Below are 20,496 nucleotides of genomic sequence, written 5' to 3'. Positions count from 1 at the left end.
ATACTAAAACAAAAAATTGATTATATTAATTTTTTTATTTACTATATTTTTTAATTAACTTTTTAATGCTTCAATAATAATTATATTATACATGGCAGTAAACAAAATAACTCTTCGAATGCTTAAGTACTTTTTTCAAAATTTTAAAAAGCTTGTGAATAGGTTTAATATTTTTATTTTAATTATTTTACAATTAATTTGTCATTTTATTTCAATTATAGTTAATAATTGTGTATACAATTGAATAATTTAACACAAAAAATTAATTTTGAATATTAAAACTTAACAACTAAAAACCATAAATTTTGATTCTTATTAAAAAATTGATTACAAAAAAAATTAAAAACACAAACAAACATGATGTTTACTATTTTTATTTTAATTATTTTACAATTAATTTGTCATTTTACTTAAATTATAGTCAATAATTGTGTATAAAATTGAATAATTTAACACAAAAAATCAATTTTAAATATTAAAACAGAACAACTAAAAACCATAAATTTTGATTTTTCTTAAAAAAAATTGATTACAAAAATTAAAATTAAAAACACAAACAAACATGTTGTTTAATATTTTTATTTTGATTATTTTATAATTAATTTGTCATTTTATTTCAATTGTAGTTAATAATTGTGTATAAAATTGAATAATTGAACACAAAAAAATGAATTTTGAATATTAAAGCATAAAATTTTGATATGCATTTTTACAAATGATATAATATAATTCTATGACAACACAAAATTTAATATGCATTCATCATTTCTTCAAATAAATTTAATATGCATTCATCATTTATACATGAAAAATTCATACATAAAAAAAAAATCCTAACCTCAATTTGGAGGTTCCATAATGATGTTTCAAATCACCAAATTGACTTCAATATAACTCAATTCAAGAAACAAAATACTAACTTCTACTACAAAATAGTAAAAATTTCAGCTCAAATTTCAGAAACTCAACTCAATTTTTAAATTACAAGAACTAGGTTTTAAACAACTTGATGTGGGAAAACATATCTAATTTCTGTTCTTTATGCAGTACTACTTCCTCAACATTCATTTGTACCTTATGGCAGAACGTTCAGATTGTACAATCCGAATGCAATGTTCACCTGCAAAAATGGCGTCAGCATCCGTTCACCTCTCGGCTCTTTTCCTTCTGCGAATTGTAGACAAAGAGGAAGGAGGAAGAGGGTATTTAAGCGAGCAAAAAACACTATTTGGGATAGCATTTTTTAATCACCACGCGTCAGCTGACTTTGGGGGGGGGGGGGAGGCTCGTCTATATTAAAAAACGCAACTCCATCCAACATTTTTAAACCAAAAATGCCAGATGGTCCAATGTCTTTTATTTAAAAAACGTTATACCGTCCAATGTTTTTGAGGACACATCTATTTGGGAAATAAAGTTATATTCGAACTATTTTTAAATAATTTTAATTAAAATCAGAAAAAATTGTGAGTTTATTCAGTTAACTGAATTAACCAATTAGTTATTTGGTTAATTCGGCCTAGATGGGATTTCGATATGAATTTCTATTCGGTTTAGTTCGGTATACATATTCTATTAACCAAAATTTTAGATTAATTTGGTAAATGTACTGAATTAACTGTATCGACTGAATGTACATCCCTACTCAGTGATAGTGGCTAGAGTGCAGCACTTATAATTGTGGTATATATGAAGTGTGCAATGAGAGAGAGAGACGTGAGGGAGAAAGGAGGAGGCTATTAGGGTATCCCTTTTCAAGTGTGTTGGATGAGAGAGAAAGACTTACAAAGCTTTTTAGAGAATGAATTTCAGACATTAGATTTGGAGTTTATATCCTGATGTTGCATTCGGGAGCATAGATTTTAGATTTTTGATTTAGATTTGGTCGGATTTGAATAAATTTTAGTACAAATTTGTATTACATTTTATTCAAATCCAATACAACTCTAAATTTAAGCATTCTCTAAACATAGGGTGACTAATAAAAGTCTAATATAATTCTTTAGATTTATCTTTACCTTCTCCTTATTTGGTGAATAATTATTTAAAACTTTTGACCACTTATTTTTAACTGAGCCACATTGTGAATTAACATGTAGGATTTACAACATTTTAAAAGATCTTTACCTGGTAACATATAGAGCATGGAAATGGGGGAGGCAAAATAGAGGAACAAAACACTGAGTGACAAGTGAAAACTAAAACAAATAATAATAATAATAATAATAATAATAATAAATCATCTAATCTTGTGGGCTGCTCCTTGCATCTAACACAAATTTATAAGAAAAATTGAATATTACAAGCCCATTTTCATCACAGTCGCATATGATGGATTGATACACCATAGAGGCTCGTAATTTATAGTCATCTATTATAAGAAACGATTATTTCTTTAATTTTTAAAATTTAAATTATATTCTATTTTAAGAAATAATTATTTCACCAAACCAAAGTAATGGGTCTCTTTGTTTGTTAGCCTCTTTTAAGAATGATAGAGAAATACTTGGGGCTACTTTTACAAAGATATCTCAAATATTCTTCAGTATTAATCTCAAATATTCTTCGTATGAATCTTCATTTGCTAGGGTGAAAGTTTTGATTACTAACAACACATTTCTTTCCAAAACAAAGCCTCTAGCATCACAAGACCCCTTTTTAAATGTGCTTTTGGAGTGTGACCAAAAGATATTGTTGTGCCAATAATATTTCTTAGTCAATTGCAAAAGTTGTCATTCCAATTTAATGATAGAAGTTTGACTGAATTCTCTCTCTTCAAAAAGTGAAATCCCTAGCATCATTTAAGAGTTTTGGGATTTATGTTGTTATTTGTTTTTGAAATAGAATAAAATGAAAACAATAATTATATAATAATGTACATTTTTAAAAAAATAAATAAAATAAATTTAAAAAAGATGACTACAAAAAAGGTTCTAACATCATATTGTATAATTATTTTAAAACTTTACTATAATACGCCCAAAATTGATGGGCATGCTCATAGGGTCAAAGAGATATAAAACCACCATTTGATGCCTCACATAACCGCCCTTAGGTTATCTATAACCCCCGGTACAGTTACAAGAGCAACTATGGATATCTTGCGCAACCGCCCTTAAGTTACCCACAACCGCATCTAAGCATAATGACACACTCATAAATGTTAAGTTAAAGGAGGTTCTACCTCCACCAATATAAAAAGGGGATCCCGGGAGGAGGTAAGCATCTCATTCTCACTCACTCTTTACTTACTGTCGCAATATGAACCTTCCATTCCCTAGCTTAGGCATTGGAGTGATCCCCCGGATCCAAGCCATTCTTGTGTGATTCCTTTCAGGTAGTCGCGGGCTCGTAATTTATAGTCAGCTATTATAAGAAATGGTTATTTCCTTAATTTTTAAAATTTAAATTATATTCTATTTTAAGAAATAATTATTTCGCCAAACCAAAGTAATGGGTGTCTTTGTTCGTTAGCCTCTTTTAAGAATGATAGAGAAATACTTGGGGCCACTTTTACAAGGAAATCCCAAATATCCTTCAATATGAATCTTCATTTTCTAGGGTGAAAGTTTTGATTACTAACAACACATTTCTTTCCAAAACAAAGCCTCTAGCATCACAAGACCCCTTTTTAAATGTGCTTTTGGACTGTGACCAAAAGATATTGTTGTGCCAATAATATTTCTTAGTCAATTGCAAAAGTTGTCATTCCAATTTAATGATAAAAGTTTGACTGAATTCTCTCTCTTCAAAAAGTGAAATCCCTAGTATCATTTGAGAGTTTTGGGATTTATGTTATTATTTGTTTTTGAAAAAGAATAAAACGAAAACAATAAGTATATAATAATGTACATTTTTAAAAAAATAATTTTTTTTTTATATAGATGACTATAAAAAAGGTCCTAACATCATATTGTATAATTATTTTAAAATTTTACTATTGATACACCCAAAATTGATGGGCATGCTCATAGGGTCAAAGAGATATAAAACCACCATTTGATGCCTCACATAACCGCCCTTAGGTTATCGATAACCCCCAGTACAGTTACAAGAGCCACTATTGATATCCTACGCAACCGCCCTTAAGTTACCCATAACCCCATCTAAGCATAATGACACACTCATAAATGTTAAGTTAAGGGAGGTTCTACCTCCACCAATATAAAAAGGGGATCCCCGGAGGAGGTAAGCATCTCATTCTCACTCACTCTTTACTTACTGTCGCAATATGAACCTTCCATTCCCAAGCTTAGGCATTGGAGTGATCCCCTGGATCCAAGCCATTCTTGTTTGATTCCTTTCAGGTAGTCGCGTGCTCGTAATTTATAGTTAGCTATTATAAGAAATGGCTATTTCCTTAATTTTTAAAATTTAAATTATATTCTATTTTAAGAAATAATTGTTTCGCCAAACCAAAGTAATGGGTGTCTTTGTTCATTAGCCTCATTTAAGAATGATAGAGAAATACTCAGGGCCACTTTTACAGGGATATCCCAAATATCCTTCAATACGAATCTTCATTTTCTAGGGTGAAAGTTTTGATTACTAACAACACATTTCTTTCCAAAACAAAGCCTCTAGCATCACAAGACCCCTTTTTAAATATGCTTTTGGAGTGTGACCAAAAGATATTGTTGTGCCAATAATATTTCTTAGTGAATTGCAAAAGTTGTCATTCCAATTTAATGATAAAAGTTTGACTGAATTCTCTCTCTTCAAAAAGTGAAATCCCTAGTATCATTTGAGAGTTTTGGGATTTATGTTATTATTTGTTTTTGAAATAGAATAAAAGGAAGACAATAATTATATAATAATGTACATTTTTTTAAAAATAATAATAAAATTTAAAATAGATGACAATAAAAAAGGTTCTAACATCATATTGTATAATTATTTTAAAATTTTACTATTGACACACCCAAAATTGATGGGCATGCTCATAGGGTCAAAGAGATATAAAACAACCATTTGATGCCTCACATAACTGCCCTTAGGTTATCTATAAGCCCCGGTACAGTTATAAGAGCCACTATTGATATCCTGCACAACCGCCCTTAAGTTACCCATAACCCCCTCTAAGCATAATGACACACTCATAAATGTTAAGTTAAAGGAGGTTCAACCTCCACCAGTATAAAAAGGGTATCCCGGGAGGAGGTAAGCATCTCATTCTCACTCACTTTTTACTTACTGTCGCAATATGAATCTTCCATTCCCTAACTTAGGCATTGGAGTGATCCCCTGGATCCAAGCCATTCATGTTTGATTCCTTTCAAGTGGTTGCGGGCTCGTAATTTATAGTCAGTTATTATAAGAAATGGCTATTTCCTTAATTTTTAAAACTTAAATTATATTCTATTTTAAGATTCACCAAACAAAGTAATGGGTGTCTTTGTTCGTTAGCCTCTTTTAAGAATGATAGAGAAATACTTGGGGCTACTTTTACAAGGATATCCCAAATATCCTTCAATATGAATCTTCATTTTCTGGGGTGAAAGTTTTGATTACTAACAACACATTTCTTTCCAAAACAAAGCCTCTAGCATAACTAGACCCCTTTTTAAAAATGCTTTTGGAGTGTGACCAAAAGATATTGTTGTGCCAATAATATTTCTTAGTGAATTGCAAAAGTTGTCATTCCAATTTAATGATAAAAGTTTGATTGAATTCTCTCTCTTCAAAAATTGAAATCCCTAGTATCATTTGAGAGTTTTGGGATTTATGTTATTATTTGTTTTTGAAATAGAATAAAATGAAAACAATAATTATAAAATAATGTACATTTTTTAAAAAATAAATAAAATAAATTTAAAATAGAAGACTATAAAAAAGGTTCTAACATCATATTGTATAATTATTTTAAAATTTTACTATTGATACACCCAAAATTGATGGGCATGCTCATAGGGTTAAAGAGATATAAAACCACCATTTGATGCCTCACATAACCGCCCTTAGGTTATCTATAACCCCTGGTACAGTTACAAGAGCCACTATTGATATCCTACGCAACCGCCCTTAAGTTACCCATAACCACCTCTAAGCATAATGAGACACTCATAAATGTTAAGTTAACGGAGGTTCTACCTCCACCAATATAAAAAGGGGATCCCAGGAGGAGGTAAGCATCTCATTCTCACTCACTCTTTACTTACTGTCACAATATGAACCTTCCATTCCCTAGCTTAGGCATTGGAGTGATCCCTTGGATCCAAGCCATTCTTGTTTGATTCCTTTCAGGTGGTCGCGGGCTCGTAATTTATATTTAGCTATTATAAGAAATGGCTATTTTCTTAATTTTTAAAATTTAAATTATATAATATTTTAAGAAATAATTATTTCGCCAAACCAAAGTAATGTGTGTCTTTGTTCGTTAGCCTCTTTTAAGAATGATAGAGAAATACTTGGGGCTACTTTTACAAGGATATCCCAAATATCCTTCAATATGAATCTTCATTTTCTTGGGTGAAAGTTTTGATTACTAACAACATATTTCTTTACAAAACAAAGCCTCTAGCATCACAAGACGCCTTTTTGAATGTGCTTTTGGAGTGTGACCAAAATGTTGTGTAAATAATATTTCTTAGTCAATTGCAAAAGTTGTCATTCCAATTTAATGATAAAAGTTTGACTGAATTCTCTCTCTTCAAAAAGTGAAATCCCTAGTATCATTTGAGAGTTTTGGGATTTATGTTATTATTTGTTTTTGAAATAGAATAAAACGAAAACAATAAGTATATAATAATGCACATTTTTAAAAAAATTAAATTATTTTTTTTAAAATGCATGACTATAAAAAAGGTTCTAACATCATATTGTATAATTATTTTAAAATTTTTCTATTGATACACCCAAAATTGATGGGCATGCTCATAGGGTCAAAGAGATATAAAACCACCATTTGATGCCTTACATAACCGCCCTTAGGTTATCTATAACCCCCGATACAGTTACAAGAGTCACTATTGATATCCTGCGCAATCGCCCTTAAGTTACCCATAACCCCCTCTAAGCATAATGACACACTCATAAATGTTAAGTTAAAAGAGGTTCTACCTCCACCAATATAGAAAGGGGATCCCGGGAGGAGGTAAGCATCTCATTCTCACTCACTCTTTACTTATCGTCGCAATATGAACCTTCCATTCCCTAGCTTAGGTATTGGAGTGATCCCCTGGATCCAAGTCATTCTTGTTTGATTCCTTTTAGGTGGTTGCGGGCTCGTAATTTATAGTCAGCTATTATAAGAAATGGCTATTTCCTTAATTTTTAAAACTTAAATTACATTCTATTTTAAGAAATAATTATTTCACCAAACCAAAGTAATGGTTGTCTTTGTTCGTTAGCCTCTTTTAAGAATGATAGAGAAATACTTGGAGCTACTTTTACAAGGATATCCCAAATATCCTTCAATATGAATCTTCATTTTCTGGGGTGAAAGTTTTGATTACTAACAACACATTTCTTTCCAAAACAAAGCCTCTAGCATCACAAGACCCCTTTTTAAATATGCGTTTGGAGTGTGACCAAAAGATATTGTTGTGCCAATAATATTTCTTAGTGAATTGCAAAAGTTGTCATTCCAATTTAATGATAAAAGTTTGACTGAATTCTCTCTCTTCAAAAAGTGAAATCCCTAGTATTTGAGAGTTTTGGGATTTATGTTATTATTTGTTTTTGAAATAGAATAAAATGAAAACAATAATTATATAATAATGTACATTTTAAAAAAAATAAAAAAATAATAATTTTAAAATAGATGACTATAAAAAAAATTCTAACATCATATTGTATAATTATTTTAAAACTTTACTATTGATACACCCAAAATTGATGGGCATGCTCATAGGGTCAAAGAGATATAAAACCACCATTTGATGCCTCACATAACTGCCCTTAGGTTATCTATAACCCCCGATACAGTTACAAGAGCCACTATTGATATCCTGCGCAACTTCCCTTAAGTTACTCATAACCCCCTCTAAGCATAATGACACACTCATAAATGTTAAGTTAAAGGAGGTTCTACCTCCACAAATATAAAAAGGGGATCCCAGGATGAGGTAAGCTTCTCATTCTCACTCACTCTTTACTTACTATCGCAATATGAACCTTACATTCCTTAGCTTAAGCATTGGAGTGATCCCCTGGATCCAAGCTATTCTTGTTTGATTCCTTTCAGGTGGTCACGATTAAAGGATGACTTAACAAAAGTCATATGATTCTTGGTAGTAACAATTGGTGCTGTCTATGGGAACCCTTGGGAGGTTTTCTATCCTTGTCCATGACCATGTCGTATAACTTCAATTCACAACTTGCTAGGAGAAACCAATCACCCCTGTCAATTCATTCCACTCCGATAGATAACCTGAGTGTGTCATTAAGTGACTTTCTAGCCTTCTATAAAATTGTAGAAGACATGTTTTGTGACGTCCCGGAAAAATTTCATTCAATTTCTCTAATACCACTTGTAATATCTGAAAAATTCAATTTATAAAAAATCACTAATACAGACAGCGGAAGACCTCCAATGCAAATTACCAGAGTACAAAACTATCTCTTTATGACAACAATATTTTCTAGATGGCACAATTAACATTCCTAAAATTCTAAAATTATTACAACACAATTAAATTAATAATAATTCTAAATAAAACCTTCTATCTCACCCACACTTCCACTGCACTACTCTAATTACTGTTATGCTCCTCATAGCATTTGAAAAATATTAGATAATGATGGGGTGAGACACCTCTCAGTAAGATGAAATACATTATTATCAGTGTGTGGCAAATGAGTTTTATTGTACAATTATTTATATATATTTCTTAATTCGATGCAAGGTCCAACTTACCATAAAATGAAATTAAACTATCATATCATATTTCTATATAAAATCATCATTCCATAACTGATCATGGCATTAAGCTGGCTAAACTATCGTCATATCATAATTCGCTGATTTTTATAACATTTTCTGAAAATCATTATCATATCACCCTTGTTCTGAATAAACATAAAATATTCTAAAAAACTCATTTATGTGATAAAAATACTATTGGAATTGATGTATTCCCAAGAGGGGGTGACTTGGGTATTTAAAAATATGCTCCCAAGTTAATTCAAATTCCACAAACAATATTACACAAACTTTGGGTCTTTCTATGTAATCATAAACTCAATCAACTAATCAAATAATTAAACATATGTACACCATATAATGAATCAAACATAAAACATACATGTGCTAAAATTTAAAGTGCGGAAATAAAATAGAGAGCCAACACAAAATTTGTTATCGAGATTCGGCCAATACTGCCTACGTCCCCGCCTCAAGCTCACAAGGAAGAGGATTCCACTATGGCTCGCTTAACGAGTGGAGCCGCACCTAATACAACACCTTACCAGGATGGTGCACCTAGTTCTCCTAACCGGGTCTAAACCATTCCGGTGCTCTCCTAACCAGGTCTGAGCAAGTCCAGGACTATTCATAGGGCTAGTCTCCCTCTTCCGACGACCTGTCGGGAATACAACAGATATTCAAATAGCTTTGTGTATAAGAAAATGCTTCTACTACAAGCAAATGTGTACAACAATGAGTGTAAATACACTCACGTATGATATGCAAATAAGCTCAATGTGAGAATGTGATTTTCACAAAAGTAATCTTTGAATAAATATGCGTATGATGAGTGCTCAAAGATTTTATGCCCAAATAAGAAATTTCTCTAAATAAAGTGCTGGAGATTCTAGGGTTTATGGCTCAAAAAATATTTTCGTAAACACAAGCCAATGAGCCTTTGAATCTTGCAATGGATGTGCAAGATACACAAGCAAATAATATTAACTGTCAAGAATATTTATCAAATGAAATATGTGGGAGAAATCAAAGTAATACTCTCAAAATAAGATATGAACATATATGTAAGATAAGAGTAAAAAATGACTTAGATTTTTAAAAAACAAATGCCCAAAGGATGTTTAAAACTATACTCTCTTTAAAAGATTTATCAAAGAAATAATAAAAAGAGAGTAAAAATTGAGTATAAAATTTGAGAGAGTTTTTGGGTTAATCAACTTGCTAATTAGGAGTTATGAGGGGGTATGTATAGAGTTGGGTGAAAATATGATCATTGGGGACACGCTCGGTATTTTTGAAAATGTTTAATCATGTTTAATGAAAAATAACTCTGTTTAACTGTGGTAAAAATTTGACCAACCAGAGAGGTTCGGTCGACCGTATTAAAGGTTCGGTCGACCATATTGTTGAGTTCGGTGAACCGTGGCACATTTGAATTAAGGATTTGGTCAACCATCTTAAGGCGATTTTGAACCCCTTCGTGGGTTCGATCGACCAAGAAAAGGTCGGTTGACGATTCTTCTAGGTTCCGTCGACCAAGACCAATTTGAACTACTAGGTTTGGTCGACCAAGTAGTTGGGGATCAGACACATATCAATTCGGTCGATCGTCGACAACAAGTTCATTTCAAAACAGTCGACCGAGCGAAGTTAATACGTTGGCTTCTTGACCGGTTCAGTTGACCGTGGCATTTATACTACCACAGATTCAGTTGACCAAAGCTTTGACTTTGGTCAACTTTTCAGTTCGGTCGACCAAGCTGAGTATAACTAGGTGGGTTTGGTCGACCGAGGCTATTCAAGAACCTAATTTTGACCCTGAGTTTTATCCTTTTTTGTATAAATGTGACATTTTAGTTTAAGGGACTTTTCATTTATGTGCATGGGGTCCTAAGGTCATTCTAAGGTCTAAGCTTTTAAATTAAGCCCAAAACCCTGGCATTGTTCGACCGTTTGTAAACTTCATTTTAGCCCTACCTTTTTACCCTAATCAATTAGTTATTTAAGAAAAGAGTTTCTCTAAAAAGTGTTGGTCCCTAGGATCAGTCTACGACCATCCTGAGCTTATCATCCATATCATGCATGCGATGCATTATATTATAGAACAAATATAAAAACTAAAATGCATTTACAATCAGAATAAATATCTTCTTCTTTGCTCTTCTATCTTTCATGGAAAATGCCAGTGGATGTGAGCTTTAAGGTCTTCTAGCTTCCATTATCCTTTCCCTTGTGTGTGCGCTAACATATTAAGTCTGCTCAAACACTAGATACACACATAAGAAACTTGCGATTTGTCATTATCAAAACCAGGAATTGGACTTAAAAAGTCAACAAATAATCATACTCATGCTACACAGTTTGAGTGATAATCCATAGTATAATAACTGTATGGGAAAAATATGTTTTTACTGAAAACAAAGGTATGATTAATTTCACATATTTAACTTAATTCCATTATATTCCAAAAAAACCCAATTTAATCAAATCCCTATAATTTAATTTAACTCCAAAATATTCCCAAAAATCTAATTTAATCAAATCCATCTAATTTAATCAAATCCCTGCAGTTTAATTTAATTCCAAAATATCCCCAAACCCTAGCATATATTTAAATCACATAAATATAATTAAATTCATACATTCATATTTAATCCAGAATATTTTAAAATATGTCTGACATAATCTATTCCCCTTACCTTAACCCTGGAATGGTGCCTATGACGTCCTAACGACGAATCTACTCCGGTTAACGTGTTCAAGAGCGAAGTTAGGACCTGGATATGGTGTTCATCTTTTTTATTTGGCTTATAGACGGAGAAAATTCTTAGAGAGAAGGATAGAGAGCTTGAGGGGAGGGAGAGAGAGAGAGAGCTACGTCTAGGGGGGGTAAATTCTGAAATTAGGATGCTTCCTGATGTTATATATATATACATATGTATATATATATATATATATATATATATATATATATATAAAATATTGTAATATTATATTATATTATTTTATTTAATTGATAATAATTATTAAATAAATAAATAAATTTTAATTTAATTTAATTTAATTTAATTTAATTTATATTTTTTTTTACACTTCCATGTATGTTATTTTTGGGGTCGTTCCATTCTCCCCTGCTTATAGAAATTTCATCCTTGAAATTTGCTGAATATAACTTTGCCTCAACAAACAGTCTCATTTACATAAATTTACATAATAAACAGTAAAATGATTTTCTCATTTCTTGGATTATGTTTATGTATAAAACAATATAATGACCTCCTCATTTCCTGCCAACATTATATTGTAATATACAGGATAGACAATAAAACAACCTCCTCATTTCCTTCCAACGTTATATTGCAACCCTTTTTAAACTTCTAGAAAACCAGTATATCATCATAATTTTCACAATCTCTACATTATTCACATTATCTTGAGTACCTAGTATAAAATTCGTACTCAGTATATAACCACATCTCTGAATACAATCATAACTCAGTATAAAAATCAGAACTCTGTATGTATATTCATAACTTTGTATAAAATCACAATTTCATTGTAATATCATACAAGAGATTCCAACCGATTTAATTCTGCAGTTATAACAAATTATTCTCATTTCCAGTTTCCCCAAAGATCTAACATCGGCATTGTAACGCCCTGAACCTAGAAACCCGGGTCAGTGCATTATACTTGATAATATCCTAATAAATCATAATCCATCACATATACAGCGGAAAACATAACCATAATCTACATAAACATAGTTCTACAATACCAACATTCCATAATACCAGAGTTTGCTATATCCTAACTAGAAATCCATAAAATTTATCCATCACCTGCTTTTTCCATAGATACATATATCTCCAACACATTTCAGTATATTCACAACTATTTCTCTCACAACCTCCTTAAAACATAACGACATAAAACATAAAACATAAGTATTTACATCCCCAAAATAGTATCAACATATACCCTGTTTCTTAGTATTCCTCAAAACTAAGTACCCTTGAGCTCCCTAAGACCGACCTCGACGATGTCCTAAAAAAGAAACATTCATATTTGGGTAAGACACATCTCAGTAAGGGAAGAAAATATAAATATTAAAACAGTGTGTGGCCAACATGAGGTAAATAGATATCATTTTAATTACATTTTCAAATCATTAACATAACTCTAAAATCATTTTATGAACCTAATGAAACATGCAGAGATTTAGCCCACGAGATTACCCAAGGATAGGGGTGATTACCCGCCCATACAAGTAGCACCCCTCTACTTTGATACTTAGGCAACCCTGAGGTCACAACTAAAGCATACCAAGGTACTCACCTTACTCAGTAAGCCATCAAGTGTTAACTTGAACTCGTACTCACGCTTTCAACAATAATTTACCAGTAAAGGCCCTAAGGATTGGGAAATATACCCGCCCATACAAATAGGTTCCCTCTGCCCTAGTATGTTATACAGCTACTACCATATCTGAAGCTACTAGTGTACTCGCCTTTCTCAGTAAGCCCTCAGGTGAAGAGTTTGTCTCGCCCAATCATAACATGTTCTACATACATAGATACTTCTAATATCATAATACTTTATTCCTTTCTGTCATTATTCATTCGTACACATTTGTTCATGTTCATGGCTTAAGCATTGCATTTTGTTTCACTTTAAGTAACTCTTTCCCATTTACTTCGTTCACATTTGTCATTTCATTTCATGGTCATTCCATTGTCATTTCATTGCATAACATTTTCATTTCATTCCTTCGTACTACAGCCGCTCTTTAGCCATCATTTGTTAGTCCACATAGAAATGCGCTAGAATTTGCTAACATGGCTTTTAGCTGTCATACTTTACATGGTTGCATTTAACATACACAGGCAGCATAGTCCATGTCATATTTTATTCATAATACTTTACTTGCTTAACCTACATCTCATATATTTAACATATATTCGCAGAGAATCTCATGCCACACAATTTAAAAGTAATTTCATACATATTCCAAATTAGGCCAACCCACATTTAACATTTATATGCTGAAAATACATTTCATTTCTTACATAATCCCTCAGAAAATACCCTTCACTTTCATTCCTTTACTTTCACATATACGTAGCTATATAAACAATCATAGGCTCAGAAAACATATTTTAACATGGTTGACATTTTAAATCCACATAAAAACATATAAAAATAAATAACACATAATCCTTTTTAATTCATGAAAAACCTGATATAATACATAGATTTCCCCTTTACCTGACTTCAAACTATGCTGACAGGATCCCCGAACCAATACCCACAACATTCACTTGGACCTTGAATCCAAAAATCCTAACTTAATTAAAATGAATTCCAATTAACTCAATTCTTAAGGAAAACACTTATTTACTATTTCCTAGGCTCCATACAACATTATTCATTAAAGAAATCCCAAAATAATTCACTTACCCTGATTTTGGGATGTTTCCCAAACCTCTCAAACCAACGATCAGCTCCTACAGCCTTATAGAGAACGATCCTACAAACGTGGCAGTTTCGGATGGTCAAATTGGGTCAAAACTGACCCAAAATCGAAGAGAGAAGCTTGGAGGTTCGTATTTTAAAGAGAGAGAGTGAGGGTTCCCGAGTTTCTCGCTAAAAAATGAAGAACTCTCTATTTATAGGCAAGACTTCGTCGACGAGACATGTGGATTCGTCGACGAGACAGTGTAGAGACTTCGTCGATGAGAAGATACCTTCGTCAACGAAATTCAGAGTCCCAAAATATACTCTCTCGGGATTCCTTCGTTGACAAGAAACTAGATTCTTCAACGAGCTTTAGAAGGACACTCATCAACGAGGACAGGACATTCGTTGACAAGGCCTGCTGTTCATTCTAAAAATCCTTCCTTTTCCCTTATTATCCACTACTCCATTCCATTTATTATATTTTCTAATTATTTTAAATTTTTGAGTCATTACAGACATAATCTTTCTCTCTCAACAAATAATATATTATGGGTCTTTCTTTAAAAACAAAAATGATACCTACAAAGTTCTATAACGAAATTGCAATATGGTTAGGATCCCTATTAATCACTCCCTTATCATCTTCTAGCTCCAAAATAAAATTCCTTCTGAATAACGAGGTATTTAAGGCTTTAAGTACCATGATCCATAGGCAACCACCTTTTCCTTTTTCATCAATACACATCCCAATCCATTCAAGGAAGCATCTATAAATACAACATAACGATCCTCATTGTTTGGAAGAGTTATTGTTGGAACTATTGTTAATTGGTGTTTTAATTACTAAAACTCTCATTCACATTCTTCACTCCATACAAATTTCTTTCCTTCCTTGTCAAAGAGATCTTCTAGTTGTACCCTAGGTTGCCTTAGTTTAGCTAATGCTATTTTATATGAAGCAACCAAAATAGGCTTCGTTCCTAGCACCAAATCAATATTAAATTCAATCTCCTTTTGAAAGCAGTCCCGATAAATTATCTAGAAAAATATTTAAAAATTCATCACCTATGGGAAATGAAGTTTGGGTTTTAGTAACTTGTGTATTTTCTTTTGTTGCTATTACAAATCCCAAACATGTGCCCAATTTCCATCCTTCCACATGCATTCAAGATATCAAACATGAGAGCTTGTTAGTTAGAAAGAAAGCGTCACTCCATTTGGATCTCCGAGTACTACTTTATTTTGAAAACAATCAACTAAGTGTATGATAGATAGATAATCACTCCATTTATAAGATTACCTCATAATCCACAGTATCCATGTTAATAAATCAACTAGGAAGTCATTTCCATTGATATCTAAAATGCATGTCTACATATTCAAGCAACTCACAAGACAATACTCTAAATTTTCAAATTATAAACACAACGTATTAGCAAGGGATGCAACAATGTAGGAGTGGGTAGAACCAAAATCAAATAAAACACTTGCCTAAGTGTTGTGTAAAAGAATCATACTTCAATTCCTCAGTTATTATTAGCTAACAATAAATTCCTCTGAATCAACTACACTAATTTCTATAATTTGGCTTCTTGGAGTGCTTTTCGAAAATTTCCCATTGAAAACTATTTTAAAGTCAGTCTTAACTCATAGCCTCAATCCTCAACATCTCTTACCTGTTGCATAGATTCCTACCAATGGTCAGCCTCTCCTTTAAACAGAAAACTTGTAATGATGACTTTATACTCATCAAGCACCATACTTGCTGGGATATCTCAGGCTGGGATGCGTAATCATTTTCCTGTCATATCAAATGTATAGAAGGCACTTCAAAACTCTCATCATAACTTTGTAATTCGTTTAAGCAAAAATTATATGGGTTTCTAAGCATTCCCTAGAATTTTAATCACTCAATTCCTTTTCAATGCCAAATTGATGCATAGACTTACACTTTTCAATCAACATTTTTGGAATCCTACTATCATATAAAGGACAAGCATGAACACAAGCATGAACATGTCTAACAACTTCAGAATACAAAAATGGTCTTGTTTTAGATGCTACATAATAGAACACAATGTCTAAGGAATTTTAGGTGGCACTACTTCAATATCGTCCCTTGAAAAAGCTACAAGAATACACTAGCTCAAAATTCAAAAACTTGGCAAAAGGTACTCTCAAAACAATTTAAAATGTAACTGATCACACCTACGAACACGTTTCCTAGCTTCTTCTTAACCGTTAAACCATATCATGTTTGTCCTAGTAAGCTGACATGCAGTCTTCATATTCATTCATTGGAGATAAATTTTCAATTATATTTTAACAATTAGAAGAACAATATCCCTTTTTGAATATCCACAAAAGTTTGAATGCAACTTCCAACTTGTTCACTTCTCTCATCATGCCTTAGCTAAAGGGCCAAGTCCATTATTAGATGCTTGTGCTTCTAAGCATTCCACCAGAAAATACTAAAAATATCAGGTATCTAAAACATCAAAACACCGTAATGCCTATGTTCCTAGTTGTTATGGATAAGCGATTAGACTTTCTCAGAATATATACATATTAGTACTGCCAAGATGGATCATGTATCTAGAACGAAGTGCTTCCAGCAAGACTTCCTCTTTCAAATCATGTGAAACACAAACCTCCCCAAATCACAAAGTCCCCCATGAAAGATTTTGTCCACCCTTCAGAGTGTGCACCAACTTCAATACCTCTCAACAAAACTAGGGGTCCTACTATTGTCTTTTGGTAATTCACTCAAATAAAGTTGGTTTTTCCTGTAAGTTATATATACAAACTTTATCTCCTTTATGGGTCATCTGAAAGTTAAAAGAATCTATTGTCTCCAACATTTTTGACTTATTTAATTTAAATTTATTCCATTATCCTTGCCTCATTTTCTTTAACCACTTTAAAAAAGATCCGCATTTCAAAATCTCATAAGTTTCAGTTGAATGAAACCTATGAAAATCAACTTAATATCCAAACCTATAGCAGGTCAAGCGATTGACCTCAAAGAGGTCGGTCGGCTACCCTTTGACAGTTCTTAGTAGTTTGCCTGAAATCTTAGTCGGTCAACTGAGGTCCCTTTGTCCGTCGACTGACCCTGCACTGACACCCCCAAAATTTGAGTTATAATTCATCAGGCGACTGAGGACTTTGTCTCAGTCGACTGACAAGCCACTGTTCTTCTGAAAAGTTGTTCTCAAAACCCATGGTTGACTTATAAGAATATGGAAAGATTGAATATTTTCTTTAAGAACAAGAAATATGAGGGAGAATAGCATACACTAGAGAACTATAAAGAGCTAGGAATATACTCTAATGTGCAAAGGTGCAAAAATTCCCAAAAATGCACAAAATTCTATTTCATATATTCCAATATTGCAAATGGTAGCTCATTCCTTGTAGTGACTATTCACACATGAAAAAGATCATAGTACAGCATTTCATAAGAAACACGTCAATGATTTGTGGTGACTTTTTTGGAATCGTCGACTGTTCCATAAAAATCACTGAAAACCCTTGATGAATTTCTACTTTCGGTTGTGAAACAAAACTCCAAAATTCCAATTCACTTGTCGTACTTTACTCCGCTATGCATCCTATATCCGATCGCTCCTACAAAACTCAGCCTACCCATCCTATCCTCATCCTACTTCATACCTATACTCTGGTAATAATTATTCTTAGAGTCTACAAAATCTGTATCCTAAACTCTGATACCAACAGTGACGACCCGAAAAAATTTCATTTAATTTCTCTAATACCACTTGTAATATCTAAAAAATTCAATTTATAAAAAATCACTAATACAGACAGCGAAAGACCTCCAATACAAATTACTAGAGTTCTAAACTATCTATTTATGACAACAATATTTCCAGATGGCACAATTAACATTCCTAAAATTCTAAACTCATTACAATACAATTAAATTAATAACAATTTTAAATAAAACCTTCTATCTCACCCACACTTCCTCTGCGCTACTCTGATTACTGTTATGCTCCTCATGGCATCTGAAAAATATTAGATAATGATGGCGTGAGACACCTCTCAGTAAGATGGAATACATTATTATCAATGTGTGGCAAATAAGTTTTATTGTACAATCATTTATATATATTTCTTAATTCGATGCAAGGTCCAACTTAACATAAAATGAAATTAAACTATCATATCATATTTCTGTATAAAATCATCATTCCATAATTGATCACGACATTAAGTCGATTAAACTATCGTCATATCATAATTCCCTGATATTTATAACATTTTCTGAAAATCATTATCATACCGCACTTGTTTTAAATAAACATAAAATATTCTAACAAACTCATCTATGCGATAAAAATAGTCATACTTATGCCACATAGTTTGAGTGATAATCTATAGAATAATAACTGCCTAGGAAAAATATGTTTTTGCTGAAAACAAGGGTACGCTTAATTTCACCTATTTAACTTAATTCCATTATATTCTAGGAAAACTCGTTTTAATCAAATCCCTACAGTTTAATTTAACTCCAAAATATTCCCAAAAATCTAATTTAATCAAAGACCTACAGTTTAATTTAATTCCAAAATATCCCCAAACCCAGCCATATATTTAAATCACATAAATATAATTAAATTCATATATTCAAATTTAATCAAAAATATTTTAAAATATGCTCGACATAATCTATTCCCCTTACCTTAGCCTTAAAGTGGTGTCTACGACGTCCCAACGACGAATCCACTCTGGTTAACGTGTTCAAGAGTGAACCTAGGACTCGAATATGTTGTTTGTTTTTTGATTTGGCTTACAAACGGAGAAAAATCTTAGAGAGAAGGAGAGAGAGCTTGAGGAGAGAGGAACAGAGAGAGAGAGAGAGCTACGCCTGAGGGGGGGTTAATTCTGAAATCAGAATGCTTCTAAATATATATATATATATATATATAATATTATTATATGATATTAATATATTATATCATATTATTTAATTAATAATTAATAATAATAAATAAATAAATAAATTTTAATTTAATTTAATATATATATATATATATATATATATTACACTTCCATGCATATTATTTTTGGGGTTGTTACATATTTATTGTGATCTTGTATCAAAAAAAGGATCATGGGGAGCATGGTCGAGAGGCTAATTGAATAGAAGCAGTGTCTGACGGGAAGACAACTACCTCACAAGAAGTTGTTGTGAAGGCCTTAGATCTAGTAAAGAAGGTATAGGATGCAAATAGTGTGGGCATCTATGAACAACGGTCCTGCGAGCTAGAGGAAAATTTCAAAAAAATTGACCAATTGGAAAAGATGGTGAAGGAAGTACGCAACTATCCCTCCGTGGGGGAATCATCAACCAAATCTTCAGACCCTCCTTATACCAAAGAGGTAATGGAGATCCCTTTGCCAAGTAATTTTAAAATGCCAAGTATTGGAGGGTATGATGACTTGATCGATCCTTTGGAGCACTTGGACACCTTTAGGGTGTTAATGGAATTGCAAAGCACCCTAGATGCAATCATGTGTCGAGCATCTACAACCACCCTAAAAGGGAATGCAAAGGCGTCGTATCAAACCCTAAAGCCTGGCTCTATTGGATACTTTTTTTTGAAATGGAGTAGTAGTTTGTTAGGCATTTTGTCAACAACCAAAAAATGGCTAAAACTTCAACTCATCTGATTAGTCTTGTCCAAGAGGAAAATGAGACACTTAAGGAGTTCATGCACCATTTTGTTAATGCCATTTTAGAGATTCGAAACTTGGATCATGGGGTAGCAGTAGCAACTCTAGCAACAATTTTTCAACTAGGGAACTTCTGAAACTCTATGGGGAAAAAACCCCCAACCAATATGGGGGAACTAGTCACACGGTCTAGAAATGTATTAATCCAGAAGAAGTCATGACCATAAGAAGAAGTCAGACCGATATGGAAAGGAGGAGTCTGAGGGACTTGGAGGAGGGGAAGGAAGCAACTTATAGACTCACAGCACGTGAATCGCAGTGGCACAAACCCCAATGGTGCAAATCCCGTTGACACGATTCCACCTATACCAACAATGACCCATTTGATGAGCATCACTCATGAGGCAGCAAAAAAGTGAGCGTAGCTCACCAGTAATGGCCCATATGATGAGCACTGCTCTTGAGGCCCT

Source organism: Malania oleifera, chromosome 8, assembly GCF_029873635.1.
Source record: "Malania oleifera isolate guangnan ecotype guangnan chromosome 8, ASM2987363v1, whole genome shotgun sequence".
NCBI classification, from domain to species: domain Eukaryota; kingdom Viridiplantae; phylum Streptophyta; class Magnoliopsida; order Santalales; family Ximeniaceae; genus Malania; species Malania oleifera.
This window is presented reverse-complemented; position numbering follows the sequence as displayed.